At 42.6% G+C, this 7,947-nt stretch overlaps 1 long non-coding RNA gene across 1 annotated transcript; it reads left to right on the top strand.

Annotated features, from left to right (window-relative positions):
- The first annotated feature begins 4,225 nt into the window (after positions 1-4,225).
- Positions 4,226-6,470, top strand: LOC129145021 (uncharacterized). The gene is made up of 3 exons (XR_008549996.1): positions 4,226-4,274; positions 5,396-5,494; positions 5,766-6,470. It is a non-coding gene; the product is annotated as an uncharacterized LOC129145021 (long non-coding RNA).
- The last annotated feature ends 1,477 nt before the right edge of the window (positions 6,471-7,947 follow it).

Genomic DNA, 7,947 nt, shown 5'->3' with positions numbered 1-7,947 from the left:
CCACAGTTTGTTTAACCATTCACCTGTAGAGAACATCTGGGCTGTTTCCAGATTTTGGAAATTACAAATAAAGCTGCTATGAACAATCATGTATAGGATTTTGTGTGGACATAAGCTTTCATTTCATTGGGATAAATACCCAGGAGTGCAATTGTTGGATTATATGGTAAGAATTTAGTTTTCTTTAAAAAAAAATCTGCTAAACTGTTTTCCAGAGTAACTATAACATTTTACATTTTCAATAACAATGTATAAGAGATATAGTTTCTCTACATCCTCACCACCATTTGATCAGGTTTCTGTTTTTTCTTTTTGGCTTTCTCTTTCATATTTCAATGAAATATGAAATACCATATTTCATTATGGTATTAATTTGCTAGTGACTGATGACATTGAATGTCTTTCATGTGCTTATTTGCCCATCATGTATCTTTGATGAAATAACTTGTCTTTTGCCCGTTTTCTAATTGGAATGCTTGTTTTTTTAGCTGTTGAGCTTTGAGAGTTCTTTATAAATTCTAGATGAGACCTTTATCAGATATGTCATTTGCAAATATTTTCTTTAAGTCTATAGCTTGCCTTTGCATCCTCTTAATGGGGTCTTTTACAGAGCAAAAGGATTTAATTTGGATGAAGTTTATTGTTTTTTTCTTTCACAGATCATACTTTCTTTAATTTGTTGATTTGATCAGGCAACATTGTACTTCTCTTTTCTGTTGAATGTTCCATTATGCATCTCCATTGCATCTGGAGTGACTTTTTTTTTTTTTAAAGATTTATTTACTTATGCATACAAGAGCTGGGGTACAGGCCAGAGGTGTGTGGGGGGGGGTTTACCAGAGACAGAGCAGGGAACAGAACAGGCAGACTGACTGAAATACACTGCTGAGGGGAGTAGTGGGCGAGTCAGGAGAGGTCTGTTGCGCCAAGTGTGTTGCTCCCTAGTCAGCCGGGGATCGAACTTGTGCTGCAGAGGCTGTGGACAGCTTCATAGGTTGCATCTTAACCCCTTGCACCACCAGGGAGGCCCTGGAGTGACTTCTAAAGAAGCCCACAGCCAGTAAGCACAGGGTTCCACTGATCCTCAGTGAGTGTTTTGAGATCCTAGGGCAGGAAACAAGTTTGTGCCTTCACAATAAGTTCTTTGGAGTAAGTCCACCTTCACACCTCTCAGAAGGAACATCAGAAAGCTGAGCTGTGGAGGCAGGAAGCAGAGGAAGGGGCCATGCTGACTCCAGGGATAGCTGAATATAGCTGTCTTTTCTGGCCATGAAGATAATTGCTGTAAGTCTTTGTAAGTTAAGAAACTGATGGCACTAAACACTTGACACCATCATCGAATTCTGTTCCACATTAACTGAACCCACTGATCCTAGCCCCAAGGGGACCTGGAGAGTTCACTTATGATAGGAAACATAATTTCAAAGAAGGCACTGTGGCCTCTTAAAAGGTGGTTTTTCTTAAAAGGTGACATGGGGCATGACCTGAAATCTCAAAGAATCTCAAGGGTCTGTCTTTTGGGGACAGGCCTTCCTTATCCATCATGATGGTTTGGTGGATGGAGATGGAGTGTCTGGGCCTGGAGCCACCTGGGCTGATAGTTCTTAGGTTAATTGTCTCCATCTGGTACTTGTCTGTCATTTCTGTTGTCTTCCAGAGGTCCCTTGTATTTAGGCCATAGTTGGTCTCTGCCTAGTTTTGATCTTATTTCTTTCTGAAGCATCATTACCTCTCAAAGAGCCGTGCCTCAGAAGGCCCAGTAGTCATTCAAGTCAGGCCAGGGTGTAGGAGGCTGAAGAGTGGCCGTGTGTGCCCCATCAGACTCTAAGCACTGGCCTAGCCTTCCTGTGTCTCAGTGTTTCCCTGGGGAACTTGTTGTCAGCAAGCCCAGATTAAGAAATCACTTGAAAATGTATCTCGGCATCGACGAGGGATTCATGAATTTGTCCTGCTTGTCTGGCATGATGATCATTTTCCTTTTGTGTGCTATTTTAAAAGAGGGCTACCAAAATGTGTCTTAGTGCAATGATCTGCTTCAATTCCATGGAGTCCATTTTCCAAATAGAAACACTGAACTTGTGCCTATAAAATTCTGTTCCTAAAGATTTACAGAATCTTGATGGTTTATGGTATCTGAGCTCAAAGGGAATTGAGAGAGGCCGTCTCTCTTATTTCCCACTAGGGACACCTAAGCCTGGCTGTGGCTGCCATGGCATAGCCTATCCCAGCCCAGAGCTCTTTCCTCTACTTGGGAGATTCCTGCCTTTGTGGTGTGAGCTGGGTGATCACAGAAGGGGAAACTCACATGGAGGGATGTCAACAAGAGAGTTTCATGCCATAAAATATGTCATTGTCCTTCTGTGTGATTTGTCCTCTGAGTTCATTCTCACACTGTGCTTTGTCAATGACCAGAACTTTATCCTTGGAGCCACTTTATATGTTCTCAATGATTGAGCACATCTTTTTTGAATATTTACTCATTTTTCTCCAACCTCCTTCCTTCCACAAATATATTACCACTCTATTTACATATATGTATTTATATGAAATATATACAGGTATATACATATTCGTGTATTTATATATTTTATCATGTATGCCTTTATTTATCTATAACACAGCAGTGAACCCCACAGACCAAATTCCTTTCCTCATGAAATTTTGCATTCTCATTTCAAGAGAAATAAAACAAAGAAAGTAATGAGGAAAATGTAAAGTATATCAGGTATGAAGGACTGTTATGGAGAAAAATAAATCCGGAAAAGGAGATGAGAAGGCTGGGTGGATGGAAGGAAGGCTGCAGTTGTGAAGAGGTTGCTCAGAGAAGCCCTCCAGGAGATGGCATTTGAGAGAAGAGCTGAAAGAGGCGAGGGAGAAGGTCCTGTGGGTATCTGCGCAAAGAGCATCTCTGGCAGGGGAAGGACAAGCACCAGCTCCCTGAACTGAGAGCCTTCCTGGGACATCAGCAAGGAGACCATTGTGGTGCAGCAAGGTGAATAAGGAAGGAGCATGGTGGTTGGGAGCCAGAGAGAAGAGATGAGGTGGGGGCTTGGGGCTCAAGCAGGCAGGCTGAGTATGTCACCCTCATGCAGGACTGGGAAGACCTTGCCTTTTACTGTATCTAATGAGGAGACATTGAAGGGCTCTTGAATGGCTGGGCTTTTGTTTTAACAAGTTTGCTCTGGCTGCTGCATGGAGTGGAGGATCTAGGAGGGCAGGAGCAGTGAGGCCAACTAGGGAGGTACTGCAGTGACCCCAGTGAGAGGTGGTGTCTTCTAGATCTGGGTGGAGAAATGCCAAGGGGGTCAGATGCTGGAGGTATTCTGGAAACACAGATGAGGATAAATTATGCTGAATGTTTGAGAGGAGAGGAAAGAAGACTGAGGGTTTGTTTGAATGAATGGAAACTTACTGTAGAAACTGGTAAAACTCAGAATACTACTGGCCATAGATACATGTTATTTAAAAAAAAACAAAAACAGATTTCTTGCTTTTCTTGAATAGTTGGAAGATCTGACATCAGTGTGTCCAATTTGTGCATAGCACAAATTTGTTAAGAGATGCATACACAGTGCTCTCTTGTAGAATGGGGCAATTATCCTCCATTTTGTTACAGTTCCCAGCCCCCTTGTAATATCCACCTGCATCACTCTTTACATTTCCATATTGCCTGCCTGGCCCCTGTAATCATTTGGTTTTGCAGATCTTGTATTCCAGGTGCTGTATCAGGCACTTCCATATGTCCTTACACACAACTTAACTGTTGAAAGCTCTGACTCTCACTTGTGTTTCTGGGACCACACCAACAGGAGGGGTTGGGGTGATGACAATTTTCTGCCCCTTCCCATTTGCAGAAGCTTTAGTCTCCTCCACAGCTCGGGAGACCCAGGGAATAACTCATGAATTTTCTCAACTGCTGCTAGCACCTCTGCTGAGCTTACATGTCTCTTCCGATTTCTGTGCTGTGTCCTGTTGTGCTGGACAGCTGGAATCAGCATTGCCCCTGCCTTGTGCTCACACAGCCTCATCCCGTTCAGTAGGGACCTAACCATATTGCATGCAAGTCTCAGTCCTGAATCACTCCAAGCTTGTTTCCATTTTATTTCCCTAGGAACGAGACTCATCCCTGGAGGCTCCTTGGTCTTTCTGCAGACAGTTCCTGACAGTCGATCTCTGTAATCCTCCAAATGTGCCAAGGCTGAATTGGGGAAGGAACATAGCACAGGCTCAGCTGAGACCTTGCTATGTGACCTTTTGTTCCACAAGTGGAAAAAGTAGGGAATTAACAATGAAAAAATAACAAACCCTTACAAGAGCTAATATATTATAGTCACATATACCTTTTATCTTAGTATCTCAGTAAATTAGCATTTTCCATTTTCTGTGTTTGTCAGAGCTCTTGTTCTATAGGATGTTCCTAGAAAAAGTGTTTCTTGGCCAACTAATTCTGTTTCTTGGAGCTTGAATTGGCCTTGATTTCATCTAACTTGTTCCTAAATTATGGAATGCTTTTATATACTGAATACCTTAAAATATGATTTAGAAACACTGTTTTGTTTATTTGCAGCCCTAGAGGAAACACTCTGGCTTTCCGAGGTGAAGATTTGTCTCCCAGGAGACATGATACGAGTGCAAGTGTGACTAATAGCCCATCTCTTCCAACTCCAATCTGACCCTTTGTCCAGGATATCAGTGTATTCTGCTCCAGCAATGTACACATCCTCATCAGTGATAATTCACTTTAGCAGTAATTTTCAGGGAACTTGAGGGGTGCTTGGAAAGTCCCCCAGTGCTGGCCTGTGACTTCGCATACATATATTTACAGATCTAGTTGACTCATAACCACTCTATTATTATTTTAGTTGCATCATATGTAGCATACTCATTGCTGCTTTAATTTTCATTTTTTTTTATTGTGAGAATCGTGTGTAATTATTAAAGAGAAGGTGGGGTAAAGTCGAAAAAGAGTGAAGAAAAAAATCACTTCTGCATGGAACTAGCCTAGTTAACATGGTGGTGTCAAGTGTGTACACACATGTACACACATGTGTGCATGCGATTAGGATGAGGAAACATCTATGTTTATGTCATGACTTCCTGTTTTGCTTGATATCTTATGCTTTGATCTCATTAACACTGTTGGAGAGTTGCTTTTCATGGCTGCGTGATGCTCCTCATCCAACCCTGAGAGCTGCCACTTGGCCATCTGGGACAGAGTCATGTCGTAGATTCTCCACACCATCTCCTCCCGCTGATGACCTGGAGAATCTGTGTCCAAATCTCCTTTGCTGTTTGATGGGGATCAAAGCCTGAGTTCTGGACAAAGGATATGGGCAGAAGTGAAGATCTGTGGCTGGCATAGCCCTCTAGTGTGGTTTGTCTTTTTCTTTATCAGTGAAGGTGGATGGCAAACCCCAGTTTGAAGCAGCCTAGGCCTGAGAGTCACTGCGTGGGGAAGGCTGCCTGGAGATGCACCATCTACATCTGGCTCTGAGTAAGAAATCGCCCTTTGTTATGTTGAGCCACTTAAATGTCACCACTTATTTGTTACCACATTGGAGTTGAGTTTTTTTCGATTTTCAAAATGAAGATTCAATGATCATACTTCCCTCCAAAGTAGTATATGATAGTTAATTGTCAGAACTTGGTCTTATCAAATTTGCTTGTTATTCTAACACATTGCTGTGAGTTTTATAGATAGTAAATAGAATTTTACTTCAATATGCAAGTTTTTGATTTCTAATGTTGAAAATATCCTTCATAAGGCCTCTCCAGGAGAAAAAATGGATGCTACTGGAGGGCAGGTACCAGCCTGGGAATCTTCTAACATCTCTGGCTTCTGTGATTCTTTCATCTTCATGAGTTGTGATTTCTTCAATTGAACTCTCACCCTTGCAAACAGGTTCCTTGTTGTCTTCCGACGAATCACCTTGTCAGTAGCCTCGATGAGCACTGCTGTCTCTGGATAGAAATGAAGATGACAATATTTCTCATTTCATGCTTCTTTAAGAGAAGTTATCTTCGTTTTCTAGGGTGAAGCCCTTAGTCACTCAGGAAAGCTTAATGAACTCCCATGGAAGATATAAGGAACTCACAGTTTATTGGGTTGGGTGGACAGATACATTTATCACAACAGACTCCAGGATGTTCTGAAAACAGCAGACCAGTAGGTTGTGGGAGCACAGAGATTAGGGGGTCACTTCTGCCTGGGACGCTGGCACATCCAAGCTGGAATGATCAAGCTGGATCTTGAAGATAATGTTCAAGGTGACATCTGAACTTGATCTCTGGCCCCAGGTCCCAGGCTGGGTCTCATCTTCCGTGTTCAATTCCCACAGCAGTCCCGCTAATGGAATATACAAGCCAGGTTTTCCTGTACTGAAAGGTGATCAAATCAGACAAATTGTAAATCTACAGCTGTTGTTTTGTCAGCATGTATATTTTTATAGAAAGGAGCAAATCTCTGCCGAGCTGGCCAAATAATCCTCTCTGCTTTTCCTTACTTGTTCCAAACTGTGAAAGAACGCCCTGGGCGAGGACCTGGTTTTAATCACCTTTGATTAACACAGAAGCTTTTGAAGGTAAAGGTACTTTCTGTAAACTGTGGCAGGGTCCCAAGGCGTTAACATTTCAGACCTTTCCCCAGAATGTAAAATGTTTAGAGCACAGCCAAGGTATCAAGCCCATAGAGACAACCCATCTCGAGGGGATTTACTTGAATGCCTCTGAATCATTCCTCAAAGAAATTTTTTGGTTTATTATTATTATTAATATTATTTAATTCTTGAAGAATTGCAGTCATGCAAAACTAGAGACTTCTGAGTTCAAAGAATATTTCAGCTTGCTCTTATTTTGTACAAAGGGAACATTTGTAAGAAAGATTTGGAGAAGCCAGAAAATGTCTTGGGAGTGATTCCAGAAATGACTTAGAGGCTGGAAAGATCTAGCCTAGAAAAAAAAGGGGGTTTGGGGGACTTTGCTGGGCACGATGGGGAAAGTCACTTTCTACTTGTAAGGAAATTCAGAGACAAAACACAAATGGTGGTTCCCAGCCCAGAGATTTTAGTAAGAGCTGCATGGCTTGGTTGGGGGTATAGGTACCTTGGGACATGAAGACAGCATGCGAGCATAGGTCCTGCAACACTTAAAAGCCAGAGCCAGTATCCATCTCTTGACCTGGTAAATATTAACTACTTTTAGAGGCAATATGGGTAGTTAATGCCTGACTTCTGGGGATGGGGCTCTGAGGAGTATAGGAGGGATGTGAATGAAATAGCAAATCCTTATGCTATTTTGTTTTCAGGAGCTCTAGCTTGGGGCATACATTCTGGTGGCCAAGGACCTGAGTGAACACTGAATAGAACAGGCTCGTGCAGCCTGGATTGGCTGAGGACATCACATGAATGTATTCTCTCTATTCTTTCTCAAGGTCAGACAGCACTAGCTCAGAGAAGGGGACTGGTAAGAGTACCCATCTGGGCATCATCTGACTGTGGGTGGTAGCCCCACGGTGGGGCTGCAGGAAATCACTATGACAAGACTATTGAGTAAGGAGAGGAAACACAGGAGTTGCCCCTTGAGCACTGCCTGCATTGCTGTGAGCAGAGGATACAGAAACTGTGCAGAAGGAAAATGATAGGGGCCAGAGAGGAGAGCAGAAAGCCAAGGTTACTTCATAGTCTTTGAGACTGAGTGTGGCTTGAGGTCCCCTCCCCTGAGGAGCCTGCTCTGGCCACTTTGCTGACTGTCCTAACCCACACATACACCCTTGGTGCTCCTGCTCTGCCTGGCTCTGCTACATGCTTTGCATAGACTTTCACCTGATAAACTATGATTTTTAAAAATTTTTAAAAATTGCTCTCATTGCTAAGATGTAAATTCAGGTGGGTAGGGGATGGTGGCTGTTTTGTTCTCATTGAATCTGTAGTGTCTGGAGAAATGGTAGGT

Source organism: Talpa occidentalis, unplaced genomic scaffold (genome assembly GCF_014898055.3).
Source record: "Talpa occidentalis isolate TD23 unplaced genomic scaffold, MPIMG_talOcc4v2.1 talOcc4.8, whole genome shotgun sequence".
NCBI lineage: Eukaryota > Metazoa > Chordata > Mammalia > Eulipotyphla > Talpidae > Talpa > Talpa occidentalis.
Note: the sequence above shows the minus strand (reverse complement) of the source record. Positions and strands in the feature narration are given on the sequence as shown.